Source organism: Chelonoidis abingdonii, chromosome 1 (genome assembly GCF_003597395.2).
Source record: "Chelonoidis abingdonii isolate Lonesome George chromosome 1, CheloAbing_2.0, whole genome shotgun sequence".
NCBI lineage: Eukaryota > Metazoa > Chordata > Testudines > Testudinidae > Chelonoidis > Chelonoidis abingdonii.
In genome coordinates, this window is record NC_133769.1 from 28797563 (window position 1) to 28814713 (window position 17151).

At 42.6% G+C, this 17151-nt stretch overlaps 1 protein-coding gene and 1 long non-coding RNA gene across 9 annotated transcripts in view; both read right to left on the bottom strand.

The window, feature by feature from the left end:
• ATXN7L1 (ataxin 7 like 1) overlaps positions 1-17151 on the bottom strand; it is a 197486-nt gene that overhangs the window by 86261 nt on the left and 94074 nt on the right. The gene's annotated exons all lie outside the window — the stretch shown is intronic.
• On the bottom strand, positions 2893-16118 carry LOC116828848 (uncharacterized). The gene is made up of 3 exons (XR_004374620.2): positions 16014-16118; positions 7990-8111; positions 2893-2968 (listed from the first exon to the last, which is right to left on the bottom strand). It is a non-coding gene; the product is annotated as an uncharacterized LOC116828848 (long non-coding RNA).

The following is a 17151-nucleotide window of genomic DNA, read 5'->3' on the forward strand; positions in this document are numbered from 1 at the left end:
CAAATCAGATCCCGGCGGTCTGTAGCACACCCCAAGCACTATCTCAGGGGAAGCTCTAGTAGCTTTTTTACCCAGCGTGATTTTTACCCAGACAGACTCCGTCTTATCCATTCCATCACTTCTTATTTCATTACAGTTCACCTGAAGCGTCTATTTATTAAAAGTAGATAGGTAATTAGAGATAGATTGGTCTGAAGGTTGTGGACAACCTAGTCCCTTTTCCTTCCCATTTTACTATGTTAATAGTAGCACACCATGATTAATCAAACCTTACTCTTGCACAAGGTCAAGTTTAATTACAAGTTTTTCTTGCAGGGCTTTATTGACAGGAATTAGGGAACTTGCATACATTTTCCTCCTCAAATTTTGGGGGTGTTTTTATTGGCAAACCGTTGTATACTCAGAGGCAATAACATTAGTGATGTATCTCTATGTACAAGGAAGAGTAGCTTTTGATAACTTGAAATGCAAAATCTTTTGTTGGATCAACCTGGTGCAATTCATTTATGATACTTTATATGATGCTATTTAGTTCATCTAAAAAGACCAGAGATGACAGAAATACAACAGTAATAATACTCAACAAAAGTGTCAACAACAAAATGAAAAGAAAGATAAGGACAGCTCCTGTAATGACAGAAAAATCGCTTCAAATCAATGTGCTTAATTATGCTGTCTGTAAAATGGGATTGCTCATGCTTGCTTACCCCTTTTGGCAAGTGCTTTGATTTTTAAAGATGAAAGTGCAAAGCATTTTTAACAAGCTCATTTGAGAGACAGGCAAACAAACAAACACACAAAGGGTGAGTGACTTGCATAAGTGGCAATGGAACGCACTCAGCTGGTGAGCCAGAAGACCTAGCTTTGGTGTGATGGGTATTTGCTGTTTGATGCTGGGGCAGTCCCTTAACCCTTGTTTTCTCATCTGTGATATGGGGATACACACACTTATTTACCTCCCCACAAAGGGGGATGTGAAGTTTAATTAGGAAGAGGAGGTTACTTACCTGTAACTGCAGGTTTGTCAAGATACATCCCTGTTCAGGTCATAGGGGATTATGGAATTTCTAATTCACAGTTATACCCACAATGCAATTGAAGGTGCGAGAGCAACATGAGTTGGTGTACCCACACTACCTAACTTTCTCTAGTACAGCTAAATATGAAGAAGATGCCACGGTGCAGACTTCAGCATGGGCTGTACAAACACTCTGAAGACTGTGGGTACATACTTGCATTGCCAGCCTGTGCTAAAGCCTGTGCCACCATGTCTTTTCAGCTATTTTTAACCATGCTAGCTAGATGAAAGCTAGTGCAGGTATATGAAGCCACGCTTGCAATCACACCTTTGACTGCAGCACAGACATACCCTTGGACCTTACAGGAGCTCCTGGAAGGAGGAGGGGAGGATTATTGCTTTTTTTTTTAATGTTTTTTGGGGCAGGAACTATTTCTTCTTTGTATTTAGAGTCTAGCACATTTTAGATGCTTCTGCAAACAGAACAACAACACATAAAAGGAATCAAACTGTTTCATCTGTTTCTTTTTCTTGTAAAACTATGGATGAATAGAGAACTAGTAGGATTATGATATTACAAGTACTAAAAAAGTGAAATTTGAGAATATAAAAGGGAAAAATTTAATTTTAACTTAATTCTAACACCTGCTGAACAATTCAGATGAAAGATCTCTGCTAAACATTCAACAAATTCCATCAGTATAGCATTGAAAAAGTTCCCAGTTCTCAGGTTCTCCAATGAGACCTCCAACAGAAACAGGAAAGGGAAAGTGATAAAAGGTTTCCTCCTCCTCTTGTGACAACTAAATCTCCAACTCAAATTTATGGTAGCAGACAGGAAATAAGGAGAAAACAGCTATATTACAGCTAGGATGACTGTCTGCAACAGTTAAGAACTGAAACCATTAAGCAAACATAGAATTCTACCCAAGATTCAACTTTGCTAAAGTTTGACCAAATACAGTCCAAGACACTTTCCTCAGCGTAGATTGTTGCTATATTAAATTTCACTGTTGTTCTTGTTCTTTGCCTTTGCCTTGTCCTGCTAGTTGGGGTTGGCGGCTCTTGTTCTTTGTCTCCAAGCACTGCCGTCGAGTGTGTTTTCCAATCAGACACTATCCTTCTTTCTGTCCTCCTTCAGTGATTCAAACCATCTTCTTCTGGGCCTTCCTTGTGGTCTTTGTCCTGTGGTCACTAGATCACATACTCTTTGACCAACATATCTCGCATCTCGTCTTCTCATGTGACCCAACCACCTTAGCTGATGCTCCCTCAGCTTTTCCTTGAGGGGTATCTGCATCATGGCTCAAACTATTTCACTGAGTAGCCTGCCAGCTCTCATCTTACCCAGCTTCCTCTTGACTATTATTATTTCAACAGTATAAAGCAATGGTTCTCTCTTCCTTTTTGGCCAGCATTCCAACTCATACATCATGGCTGTCTTAATCATAGTATTACACGCTTTGTTCTTTAGTTTACTTGGCATATTCTTATTGAAGAGGATTCCTGTCAACTCCTTCCATTTGCACCAAGTGCGCTTCATATGACTCCTAACATCCACATCCCTATCACAGCTTAACACTGAACTGAAATATTTAAATTGTACAGACTTTAATTCTATACCATCTAGTTTTATTGGCGTCTCATTGTCTGTCTCAATGAAGCATCTCACGTACTCTGTCTTTTGTCGTCCAAGTCATAAATTTCAACCTTCCTTCCCCAGCTTTGTGCCTTTTCCAGCCTGATTTTGCTTCATTTCAACTTCTAGCCATTGGATCTTGTTATATCTTTGTCTGCTTGATTGAAGAAACCAAACTACACTGAAGTGCACTATCGAACTTTTAGTGTGTGCCAGCAGGGACCACACAGGCCAGGCAATGTCCGACATGCTGGTGAACATCAGAATTTACATCCTTGCCAGTGAAGACTAAGGCACTGTGAAGACAAGCCCTAAGGTGGTAGGAAAAAAGTATATTATTGTATTTGAGCAATAATATGATCACCGAGCGAAAGACAATTAGAGTGCAGACACCAGGGGTCAAAGTTAAGGTTAAACATGCAGTATCACCTGGGGCATTTCCTGATTTGAGACTGTAACTAATCTCATTTTTTAAAAGAATTAAATATATTATTTTCACAGCTAATATTGTATAAAGCAATGGACCACTGATCTGCCGTCTTCTCTGGAATTCTATGTCATATACAAAGTCATCTGTTTTGCATTAGTTCACTCACAACATTATGAACTACTGAGCTACTGAGACCAGTTTAAAGAAAGGATTGCAATCTTCATGAAAACTGTTACCCCAGGAAAATAATGGTGGTGAGATTCTATGGTGTGCACCCTTAAGGATATGTCTTCTTTGTAAAGTAAAGGTCTGTTTGTTTCTGCATCTCCATGCTAGCTTTCATCTGGTTTGTGCAGATAACAGTAGTAGTGAAGATATGGTGGCACAGGCTTGTTCTTGGGGTAACAGGCTGAGTACAAGCCTGATGGAGACTTTAGGTTTCTACTCGGGTTGCTAGCCCATACTATCATGTCTACATACTGTTACCTATTCTAGCTAAATTAAAGCTAGCATTCACATGTCTTTCCATGCTACAAACATACCTTCACTTGCAGTGAAGAGATACTCTAAGAGGCACAGCACAAATTCACAACTAGAGGGAAGAGAGGAATGAGTAGCTTTAAGCCACTTTTACACTCTCCTGATTCTAGGCAGTTCTGGTGGATGAAGCAGTACCTAGCACACCTTAGACAGCCCTGGAGAGTCTAAGTCTGAGGTCCTCAACCTATTTACTATTGTGCGCCTCGTGTGTTATGTGGGCCGCATCCACACTACATACTACCTATATGGCCCTTAGAGTGTCACATGGGCTACTACAGCTGTGTGATGATTGGGTTGCAAGCCGCCCTCAGGCTGCAGGTTGAGAACATGGGCCTAAGTTATGGAATTCTCTCCCCAACTGCAGAACTGCTCAGAATCTCCAAGGTGCTATGCTTGGGAGGGGGTCCTAAAAAGATAGCCTACATCTGTCTTCCTCAGTTTTTGCTCTGGCTATATCAATGGCTTAGAGAGACCCTTTACCTGGCATAAAGGAACCTAGAAAGATCCTAGATCTTTCCTCAAGAGGTCCTGCTATTATGTTACTGACTCTTTCAAAGGCATTTTTTTGATTTTCACAGCACTGAGTATGGCATTTATATGAATCCTTACTGAAAGGACAGGTTTTTTTCATACACATGGATTGCACGTGAGGATCTGTTGTCCTCACTGCGTTCCATTTAGACACTGCAGATTTCTATAGCCCTAGAGATCTTTGTCTTAACACATGTATTATACCAACATCATTCTCCATTCAGTAAGAGGTTGTTTTAACTGTTACACTGAGCAAAAGAGCCAAAGCTAACAGGATTCAAGCACACGTGGACAACTGAAACATTCCAGACCTCTTCATTCTAATGCCACTCTTTCTAGTCACCAGAGGGCAAACAGCAGAGAGACTCTCAGACAATTTAGGCCCAAATTTGGATCCAATTTTAAAATATTCTGCGACAGTCTCCTGTTCACCTATGGGCAGGATTTTCCCATTAATGACAATGAGAATCGTGTGCCCAGAATAAAGGAGAGTATGTGTCTCCTCCAATCTGTTGCAAAATACTCTTCAGGTTCTAGATTTTTAAAAAATCTACTTCAATCACCTATGAAAGAGAGACATTTTAAAGCTGACAAAACAATGCTGCGAGCTCCCCCTACTGGATCTGCAATTAACCTAAAATACTATACCCTGAGCTATTCTGACAACATTGAGTACAAAGATAGAAGTAAACAAGAGACATGTTATATGATGCACATTCCCATACTGTTTTTAACCCATTCTTTTCCACCTCACCGAGTAATATATTAGGGTTTTAATTCTGAGGTCCTTGCTCAGGTTTTCACTGTTATTATTCAGGCAAGCCCACAATGCCTTCAATGGGAGTTCGCCTGCGTCAGAACAGAAAACTGAGCAAGCACGTCAGTATTTGCCTCAAAGTGAACAGCAAACATAAAATAAATGTTAACCATATAGTTGGGTGATTTCAAAGAAGCTAATATGCAGAGTTTCTATGTCCCTATAAAAGATCAATTGTTATATTTGATTAACTTCTTGGAGTAGTGTGAGACATATCTGGTGGCTCAAACGTTAAGTTCTGGGGATTTTGTTATTTTCATATGACACAATAGCATCAGAAGCCCCAGTCAGGATCAGGACCCCATTATTCCAGGTGCTCTACAAACACATAGGCCAACGCTGTTCTGCTATTAAATTTGTTTGTGTTTTTTCCCCCCTTGTAAGTGCTCAGATGCCACAATGATGCTGTCACTGCTAAAAATCAATGAAAAGATACAAGTCAGCCAGCTTCTGCGGCAACAGAGCTCTTTGTAGGGAGGTAGCAATGGCCAGGTCCCCATATTGGAGACTGCACAGTTCCCTTCTGACCAGCAGCAGAAGGAAGCATTGCACAACAGATATTTTTCATCCACTGAACCTCATTTTGAGCAGATAAATTCAATAGCAGACAGTGGAGGTGTACTGACTTGCATTCTGAGCGCCTACTGCCGATCCACTTATACCTACGACAACATCTTGGATGTGTCTCAACCAATCTGCAGACAAATCTCCTGAACCAATAGTTTCAGAAGGAACAGAGAAGAATTCCCTATTTTAGTCTGAAAAAGGAAGTTTTTCAATGATGCAGGGTCTTGTTTTACTCTGAAGTCACCTTCCAGCAGAAATGGAGATAATGAGTATTCTCCTTGATAATAAAGGGTTGGTCTAAACTGCAAGGTAAGCCCAGTTTTGGACTAAGGGTTGAGCCCACACCCACCTTCTGTCTACACACAAATCTCTCAGATTTGGGCTCAGACCCAGGATCCTGGAGGGTTGGAGATTTTGAGTGCAAGTCAAGCTGGGACCCAGGATTCAAGTCTTACTCCTTTGCAGTGCTGACACAGCCCCCGACTCGGATCCTGGGAATTCGCCAAAAGTATCCCATAAACCAACTTCCTCTGTCCTCTCTATTCCAAGAATCTCCAGTCAACTCCCAGGAAACAGATTCAGCTCCTCATGGTGCAATTCTCTGTTTGTAATGGAGACTGAACAGGACAAGCATTTTGCGAAGCATGCTGCTTCATGGTGACTGGAGCACAGCCAGGTTTTGGTAAATTCCTGGTGCGAAGCCAGCAAAACAGTGGACTTTAGTGAAAATACCAGAAATGACCATGCATACCAGCAAACCGCAAAGAAACTGGCAGCATTGCAAATTTACCCGACCAGTGCAGGGAGTGGATTAAGTGACCAGAACTGCACCTCAGGCAACTTGCTGACATTATGCCCATTTTATGATGAGTTTGACTGGGTGCTGGGCACTGCACCAAGCACAGTGCCAACACAGGTGCATGATGATCTAGTCAGCCAGGATGGTGACCTGCTGGTCCCAGAATCCAGCATGGGGACTGATGGGAACCAGCAGGAGGCGCTGAGCTAGGACAGTGAAGTGAAACTGTTGCTGAAACCAGCCTCAGAGGAGGCTTTGGAGCAGGAACAGCAGGAGCACACCCAGAGACTGTATTTGAAGGAGCTGTTTGATGCCCTTTCCCACGGAACAGCCTGTCACAGAGCTTGTAGCACACATGAAAGGGACAGAAGCTGATAAGTTTCCGGCTCCATTTTAAAGTCTCATAATAATAATGGGAGGGATTTCTGTTTTATGAACCAATTAAAAAGTTGTTAGAGGCCCTAGCTAGCAGCATGTATTTGCTAGTGGAGTACTATATGGTACCAGTGGCTTGGCTTCCTTCATCACATGTAGTTCAAAATGGTGACTGAGAAACACAAACAATAAAAATGCCTTGAAAGTGAATCCTTACTTGAGAAGGTACAGATTTTTGCTAGGGCATTCCTGTTTCTTAAAAACAATAACCTTCCATTGCCATGCCTGGAAATACGCAGCTCTGGAACCACTCAATGGTGTAACAAGCTGCCTAGAAAGAGTAAATGGGAGGGGGAAAGGGAATGAAGGTGAAAATGTTTTTCATTTACAAATCTAGTCCATTTCAGTTAGAAGTAGTCCATGTAGGTGACAATATCATTTGTGCCAAATTTGACCGAGATTAGAATTTTTTTCCACAAATGTGGCAGAGGGAGAGGGGGAGTAAGGGGATAGTCATGGAGTTCTGTATGTTTGTATGTAGCCATAACAGGACAGGCCACACGAAAACTAACATATCATCCTGTTGATTCCCTCATGAATTCTAACCCAAATTGGAGGGTGATAGCTGCAAACTATTCCTGAAGCAGGAACTCCAGATAGGGAGTCACATTTCAGGGGAGGGTAACTGACCAGCCCACTTCACTCAGATTTTCTGTTCAGTCACTATACATTTGAATACTTCGCTTGCACACACTGCAGGTTTCCCATCAGCAGGTTGGAATAACATCTCCCTTTGCCAGTAGGCACCACAACAACTTATGTCCTCCAAAATGTCCCCCAACCCAAGTAGTGCTGCAATTTCTAGAAAACACAAAACAACTTTAAAATTTTAACTTAGTATGGTCTCTGGACTTCTTTTGCTGCGATTAACCCAGACATGTCCAGAGATCTGTGATCTGAAGCATCCCTCTCATAATATACTGAGGTTCAGTTTGGAAAAGTATTATTTTAAGACCTTGGAATTCCACAAGGACTTTTTCTGTGCTTCTGCACTGAGCTATTGAGACAGTAGCCCTCTGTGTCTTGTACTATTATGGGCCCCTTGACCTCTACTGGCTGCTGTACATCCACAGCTCACCCACACTGCAGCAGAACTTGGGTCACTATATCTTCATGGACCTTTCCAAGAGGAATTGTTTCTGTGATCAATTTATGGTTGAAGTTCTGAACAGGGCCAACAAGTAGGCCGAGTCACAAAGACAGATTGACTTACGGCTAGAGGAAAGGCATGGCAAGAGGCCAGCACGAAGGCTCAGGCTGGCTGAACAGCTTGAGGACAGGATATCAGTGTGGGAGTAGGCACTTGCTTCTCAGTTCCTGGAACAGGAATGGTGGCTAAAGGAGAAGGACAGAGCTCAGCAGAGAGAACTGTGGCTGATATCACTAACGGCCACAAAAGTAGCAGCTCTTGCTGCATCACCCACACCACAGCCTGAGTCCCTCATGTGGTACCATGTGATATAGTCTAGAAACAGCTTGGAAAACTCCATGGCTGGGTGGCCCATGCAATCAGCCCCCCATGAGTGGCTTGGTAGGGCAGCTTTGCTCCATGCTGCCCTCCATATTGACCACCTCCCCTATGGATGCTTCCATCCCTCTTCCCTGGCACCAAATGAACAGCAAATGGGGAAAGAAGGGAAAGGAGAACAAGGGGGCAGGGCAGGGAATATGCAAGAACAGGGGGTTCTGTCTCATACATGGTTCCACTGTTTGCACTGTTTGGTTTTTAAGGTTCTATTGTTACTGGTGTTTTGGTGAGGAAATGGGTTAATGTTGTACTTCCCTAATACAAGTTTATTAATAAGCTTTTTATTTTATCAAGAAAGTATTGCTATCACTGCATCACATCATACAGTGTCTATCTGAAATAATAAAGGAAAATAAATGAGAAGGGAAAAATTAGGAATTAGTATGCAAACACTATTCACAGATACAGTTGTCTATATCAATCCATACTTCAATCACTTCCTTACATCAGTCCATACTGTGAATCATCAAAGAGAGTGGGCTAAGTAGTCATGTCATTCATAAATCACACCCTTCCCAAGCACTGAAAATGCCCCACACAATGAGGCCCATTCCCCACCCCCACCCCAGCACACTCATAAAGGTACAAGTCTCCCTCTTTCATTGGACCATGCAAGTCCATAATGCGGGAACACAAAGTATTCCTGACTTCTGTTGTCTGGGTGTGCATCCAGCTCCAGTTGTGGTAGGTGCTCTTTCTGGCTGAGTGTACTGATTCAGCGGACCCGCTGTTATAGATCCATTCAGAAGGAAATGGCTCCCCTCTTGTTTCATAAAGATTGTGAAGAGCACAGCAAGCACAGTAGTGCGGAGAGCCTTGATGACACTGGCATGCAAACAGGTCTGTAGACATCTCCAACATGATTTCAATTGGCCTAAAGCACATTCAACAACCATTCTACATCTGCTCAGAGTGTAATTAAAACATCTTTTGTCAAGGCCTCTGAAATCAGGGTACAGTTTCATAAGCCAAGGCAAAAGGGGGGTATGAAGAGTCCTCCAGAATAATAGTGGGGACAGTAGCTCGTTTATGATAATGTCATTTGGTGGGAATAGTGTCCCAGCCTGGAAACAGAACTCCCAAACAATGAAAAACTCTAGTATGAACTTTCCCAGTGCAATCCATGCCGACATTCACAAATTTACCTCTGGGGTCCACAAAGGCCTGCAGAACAATGGAGCAGCGCCTTTTTTGGTTTATGTATCCGAGTGTTCCTTGAAGGCAGCAAAATATGGGCACATGCGTCTCATAAATAGCCCAGGTGCAGTTTGGAAACCTATTTTCTCCAAGCCAGAAGTTACTTTAAGAATATCTTTGATGCCTGTTACTTTAGGATACACCACATGCCTGACTGTCTCAGAAACTTCCATCATCACATTGCCTACAGTTGACTTTCCAACATCAAACTGGTTGGCAATGGACCTGTAGCAGCTTGGGCTAGCCAGCTTCCAGACGGTTATGGCAATCTGCTTTTGGATCGAGAAGGCCACCCTCATCTGTGTATCTTTACACTGGAGGATTGGGGCAAGCTGCTCACAAAGCTCCAAAAATGTAGCTTTTTTCATGCGAAAGCTCTGGACCCACTGCCGGTCATCCCAGATCTGTAGGATGATGTGATCCCATCAGTCTGTGTTCGTGGCCCTGCTTCAGAAGTGCCAGGTTAGGTAGGGGGCATCAACAGCTGTGCCAAGTGTCATGAGCATCAGCCACTTCAAGTCTGCCATGTCTGTGTCCTCCTCCATCAAAAACTATCAGTTGCCTTTGGTGTGTCAGAAAACACCGCCGACATGTCCACCAGTGTCACACAGAAGCTCTGCCTGTTTCCTGACACAGGAGTGAAAGTCCACACAAGAGAAGGTCTTCAAAGGGCTCCTCTGCCACATTGCTGGCTCTGATAGCTGGGAGCACACAGAGCAAAATGACTGCTCAGCAGGATGTGTTGGCAGGCTATTCGAATTTCCTATAATGTGTGGTTGGATGGTTAAGTTTTCTTGAAGTGCACCATGATCAAAGGACTAGTATGGCCACGTTTCAAGAGGATGCAATGGGAGTCTGGGATATGGTTAGTTTGACTTGGATCTACATTCTGTTATGTGGAAACCAGAGCCCCAGATTTGAGCCTGGGTTAGGAAATTCTTAAACGTAGGGTTAACGATCAGCATAGATGCTCAAGCCCTGGGTTCTCTAACCCTGAGTCAGCCGAACCTGGACTTACATTGCAACGTAGACATACCAAAAAAGGTATGTCTACACAACAATTAAACACTTGCGGCTGGCCTGGGTCAGCTGACTCAGGCTTGTGTGGCTTGGGCTGAGGGGCTGCTCAAGCCTGAACACCTACACAACAAGCCCTCAGCCCAAGCCTTAAGAGCCCAATCAGCTGACATGGGCAGCCAATGGGTCTTTTATTCCAGCACAGATGTATCCAAAGAGGCCTAACCTGGGCATGCTCCCTTTAAATAGTACATACTGCAAGACCAAGTCCTAAGTGAGGGACCTGTTTTTTTGACAGACCAGTCTCTGCACTTGATCAAAGGAAGTCTTGTAGGGCAGAAAAACAGTTTTCAATTGCAGAACCCTAATGTGAGATCAATCTGGGCCGAATCTGACTGGAACCAAGAACTTCAGTGCTAAGACAATGTGGTCTCAGAAGTGGCTGCAAAAAGTACTTATTTATTTATTATTGTTCCGTGCTATATTGAGGGATATCACTGTGCAATTGATTTCACATAAAAATAGTCTGCAGATTCACTGATCCTTCACTGGCAGATGACAGTGGAGCAGAAGCTTTTTATGACCTGATGTGAAGGTGTTCTGCAGATGTGTCTCCTTGTGACTATGTCTGGGAATTAGCTCTTGTCCTGTCTGGCACCCCCTCCTGGTGGTTGCTTGTCCAGTGGCCACTCTCTTTGGGATGTGGGGTGCTCCCTCTTTGTGACTCGGTTGTCTGGTCAGGTGCTATATAGTTCTCCCCTTCCAGAGTAAAGTCCCACCGGACAATCTGTCTGCATGTCTTTTCAGGTAGTCTTCCCTTCTGACTCTAGGTCCTGTGACACTTACCCATCACACATGACTTCAGAAACAAAATACTGATGCCCATGTTTAGATGCCTGATGCCTTATCATAGACTTAGACATTTTTAAAACTGGAGTTTTAGCCTTAGGCTAGACATTTCAGCCATTTGCAGAGCCAACAAGTAGTGAGGCTCTGAATGAGAATCAGTAGAGAATGGAGTTCTCTCAATCTGGGCCTGGGCACATGTTTATGAGAATTTAGTAGGAATGCTGTTTAGCACTCAAGGGATGCTGGGTTTGAAAACCTTCGTCTGGGTTCCCTAAGCCCACTGAGGTTATTCCAGGTCCTAGACAGAACTTTTGGAAAACCTGAACTATGCTACTGATTTTATCTGGAGGGACTCCCAGAAAGGGAATGTCTACAGCTTCAGGCTCTTGGAGTAAACCATTGGTAGATAACACTTTGCAGTAGTATTTAAATGACAGTAGGATAGACGACCTAGATTTTTTAGGGTTGCTAACTCAGCAAATCCCAAAGAATCAGAGAACTCTAGTTACACCTACAAGAGAAAATAGTCTGTGGATCTATGTTCTCAAAACTATACTCAGACAATATAGCATATGAGCCAGTTATGTTAGACATAAAATATCACAATGTGAGTGTGGCAAATTGCCGGTACTGTTATGCTGGGTCTCGTGCTTTCTCTTCTTTGGAGAAAGTTCAGGGGGCCATTGCTTGCCTCTGAATTGGTATTTTAATTACCCCACTAGTGTCCTTGAGGAGGGGAGTGGAGAGGGAGGGACCTGGGCCTGCCCTCTTCTCCAAGTCCCAACCCAGGGGCCTTGAGGTTTGTGGTGAACCACTTGAACTAGCGGTTCCTTCCCCTGGACTACTTCTCTCTCCTGCCCTTCAGCTTGTGAAGGGGCTTCTTGCCCTCCTTCTACATAAGCCAGGTGCCCCTTACCTAGGGGTTTTTTTTGGATTTCTCAGCCCACCGCAGTACTCCTCCAAACTTTCCTTTTGGTCTCTCTTCAAAATTGCTCTCTACTCCAACCAAACCTTCCTGCTCCAACTCCCACACTGTCTAACTGAAGCAGCGGTTTTTATCACATGACTGACTGCTGGTGCTCTAATTGGCTTCAGGTGCTCTAGTTAATCTATAGCAAACCTTCCTCCCCTTGCAGGGAATAAGGCTCCCTGCTAACACTCTCCTGCTGCCCTCTGGCCATGCTGTATCACAGTGAGATTCTCTTGTCTCTGTGATAAATCAGGGAACCTTAGTGAAAATGATGTAGGTCTAAAACTCCTTTATCAAGTGGTAGTATAGAGACTATGGACCATGCTGGCATTGGATCCAGTTGTCCTGAGCAAATCAGGGGATTTCAGCATTGTTGATACTGAGCACAAAGAAACTTTTCCAAGTGGTTTACTCAAGTTAACAATTCTGGATCTTGCCATTGAACTACATTGATTCAGATGGATCATAGGATCCTATTGCCACTTGAGTGGGTGTGGAGTCACTTCAGCTAAGGCTGACTTTAATAGCACTTTTAAGTAAATGGCTCATCAGAGTCAATTGTCCTGAACCCTCCGCACTCTTTCCTTTGACTCAAAAACAAATTTTTTTCAGTTTGTTGGAAAATTCAATTTTTGTTTTGGGTTGACCTGAAACAAGTTTTTTCAATTTTTTGGTTCAGTCATCAAATTGAAACATTGGTTATTTGAACAGTTCTAGTTAAGGCTTCTTGTCTGAGCCTTTCCTTGGGACATGGGACTCTGCAGTCCAGCCACCATACACCTTAAAACTAGTACTTTCACTTTCCCAAGTGCCTTCGGTCACTTAGGGTATGGCTACACTTGAAACTTCAAAGGTGAGTGTGGTCGCAGCGCCAGTGCTGGGAGAGAGCTCTCCCAGCACTGCACGTACTCCACATCCTCGTGGGGTTTAGCTTGCAGTGCTGGGAGCCGCGCTCCCAGCGCTGCGGCACTGTTTACACTGACGCTTTACAACGCTGTATCTTGCAGTGCTCAGGGGGGTGTTTTTTTCACACCCCTGAACGAGAAAGTTGCAGCGCTGTAAAGCGCCAGTGTAGCCAAGGCCTCACATACACTACTGTAGAGATCCACCTAGCTGTGGACACTCTGGGATTCTAGTTAAAGCCCTCTGGTAACAAGGTGGCAGGAAAGCCAGGATTATAGGCTTAGCAAAGGAATTTCTTAACCAACAGAAATTTTACTCTTATAAAGCACTTGAGAGATAGAGAGCTTTATAAAATATTAGTCATGAGACGCCCCCCTTATGCAGACCGAATAGAGACACTGGATTTATGGCTTATTACAACAATCTATAATCCACTAACAACCCCCCAGCTCCTTTCCTCCATGTTTCCTCCATCTGAATGGAAGGGTGTTAATGGGCCACTTCACTTTGAATGGTCCCTTGAAATATGTGTTAACTACTTATGCTAAACAATCTGTTCCATCATGTATTTAGCTTGTGACACTGAGTAAATTTCCCAGACCTGATAAAGAGTTCTGTGTAAGCTCCAAAACTTGACTCAGGCTGCACAGAATCCCTCCTGCCCTTTCTCTTCATTCAGTCCTGCTTACATCTGGTGATGATCTGCCCACCCCTGCTCAGAACAGCACCCTTCTTCTGCCATATGTCCAGGCTAAGCAACTGCAGCTATGCTGACATCTAAAATTCCTTGCCCCATGGGGCTGGGCCAGCATTTGAGGGACAATCAAAGTTAGTGGCTCCAGACTACTCTGTGGTAGCTTCAACAAGGTGTCAAACTTCTTTTCTGGGCAGGCCACCTGTCTGGAATGCATTACAACAGGGGTTCCCAAACTCGGTTTGCGGCTTGTTCAAGGCAAGCTCCTGGAGGGCCGTGAGATGCTTTGTTTACCTGAGCGTCCTCAGGTATGGACACTCGCAGCGCCCAGTTGCTGCGGTTTGCCATTCCCGGCCACTGGGAGCTGCGAGCAGGCGTACCTGCGGACGCTCAGGTAAACAAAGTGTCTCGCGGCCTGCCAAGGGTTTACCCTGAACAAGCCATGAACCAAGTTTGAGAACCTCTGCCTTACAACGACCTTGTCTTGGGCAAGGTTAGACATGAGAGTCAACTCATAATACAAAATGTAGATTATAATCTGATACAGACATATCTCACTATCATATCTTCAATTAACACTGCTGGCTAGAAAAACTCCATCGCTTGATGCAAAGCGGACTATGCAGAGGTTACTCTAAGAACTAATTATAACATTAAATAAAACTAATTTTCATAACAAGTGGGGGAGCGATAGCTCAGTGGTTCGAGCACTGGCCTGCTAAAGCCAGGGTTATGAGTTTAATCCTTGAGGAGGCCATTTGGGGATTGGTCCTGTTTGAGCAGGGGGTTGTACTAGATGATCTACTGAGGTCCCTTCCAACCCTAATAATCTATGAATCTATAAGTGACATTTTATCTGCTTTGTGTCAATCTAAATGTCCACATCTACTTGATTTTTTTTAATACCTTCAGATACCTAGAAAGGACAAAGGATGATAAACTCTAGTCTAATTTTTCTCCCATTTCTAGGCTGGGGGAACATACTATCTCTTTTTAATATGCATTTATACAGATGTCTAACACAATGAGGGTCTGCTCCTTGATAGGGGTCCTTAGGTAGCTCTCTTAATACAGATAAATCCTTTCTTTTAACAAGAGACACTCTTCTAAACATTTTTCAAAATAAAAGTATATAAAAAACCTTTTTTGAAAAGGAGATTTTTGAGCAATTTAAATTGAGCATGAAGTTTTCTTACTGTAAAAAAAGTTTCAACTTTATTTGCACTTAAATAGGTTTGGCTGTTAGGAGGCTGGTCAAATTTTCTTCCCAGACCCATTATTATTATGTAGTTTTTATATTAAAACAGCACCAATCAGGATCAGGACCCCATTGTACTAGGTACAATATAAACACATATCAAGAACACTATCATTGTTCTGAATAGCTTACGAATGACGGTGCCAATCCTGCAAACACTTAGACATAGAAGTAGTATCACTAAGTTTAGTGATATTGCCATGGCCATAAAGTTATTCACGTGCCTAAGTGATTCCAGGATCAGATTCTAAATTGAGGAGTGGTTGAGGTTTCTTCTGTGATATTGAAGCAACAGATCCTTTAATGCTAAAGAAACTCAACAATCTCCTTTCACAGAACTAGAAGAGATTCTGAAACATTTTTAAAGGAAATTTAAATGTAAATTCACATGAATTATACATTAATTCTTAATGTACAAGAGGTAAATTTCCCACAGCAAAATAGCTCTGCCACACATAGCATTGTCTGTTCCTAGGTTTGCTAATGTGTACCTCAAAAATGCATATTACTTTTTAATTTGTTAAATGTGTGTCAAACAAAGCGACAGTACATGCGCAACAAAGCAGAGCTTAAATTGCTATAGGAACCTCATCTTTTTAATTTCCCAAATGTTATGCTTAATTTCCCAGCCTCACAACCAGATTCAACAATCTCTAGTAACATGAGTATTGCCATGGATTGAAGTGGAACTATGAATCTGAGGGTTGTTGAAACAGGCTCTTAAACTTGCATTACAATTGACTTTTTTTTATTTAGAATTATTTTATATATAGGGCTGTGTCCACACAAACCACATGTATACGTATAAAAGCATTACTTACATCGTTGAGAAAAATATCAAATGGAGTTTAGTATTCAGTTGCTCTTTAACCAGCAGGCATGTGCACTAATATCTAACTAGGAAAAACAGCAGAAGGTTTATGTAAATGTACATCTACCACAACCTCTAAGCAAATAAAAGAAAAAAATAATTTTAAAGTCACATGCATTCATCAAACTGAACATTAACTATCTCCTATACACCAATCTCTCCCTAACATTTTCTCAGCATTGTAGGCGCTACGTCTGTGCTCCAGAAAATATATATTTTCACACTGCAGAACTCAGAGGGAGCTGGAGCTGATGAAGACATTAATGCTCAGGAAGTCTGACAAACTGTGTAATTGTTTTAAATCCAGACATGTTAAGAACTCACATCAAGCCCAAACAACTCAATTTTTGTTTTCAGCCTTCAGTAAAGACCTGTTCTTATCTCTACTTTGAAAAGTTGTATTATAATATCACCAGCAAGGTCTCAGCAGATATATTTGTTCATTGACTATACCAATTTGATATCTAAATTTTGGAAGAAACTTCTCTGTACACTTGTTAGTGTCATTGTCTTCCTCTTCACATTCAACTCTGCAAATCCTAATGTTCTGGTTGTGTTGCTGATCTTCCATTCTTTTTAGCTGTCCTTGTCAATCTTTTGACTAAAATCTCAGTTACACCCTTATTCCTTTCATTTACATCTTCCCTCATTTTCTGCATTCGATTCAGCCAAATCCAAGGGCTTCTAGATTCTTTCCATCTTGTTTACTTTGAAGCATCTTGCTTGATTTTGCAAGAGGCCATTAATAATTGCAGTCTGTCTACTTGAAACATTTTAAGAGCTGTTTCAGAACTCTCTACTGCTGGTAAAGGAAGATGTCATGAATTCTGTGTGGCCTTTACTCAAGAGATGCATAGAGTAAAGAAAACCACTTTGTCACTTAGGGTATGGCTACACTTACATTTGTACAGCGCTGGGAGTTACAGCTGTCTTCGTACAGCTGTGTAGGGAAAGTGCTGCAGTGTGGCCACACTGATAGCTACCAGCGCTGCAGTGTGGCCACATTTGCAGCGCTGTTGGGAGTGGTGTATTGTGGGCAGCTATCCCAGCGTTCAAGTGGCTGCAACATGCTTTTCAAAACAGAGGGG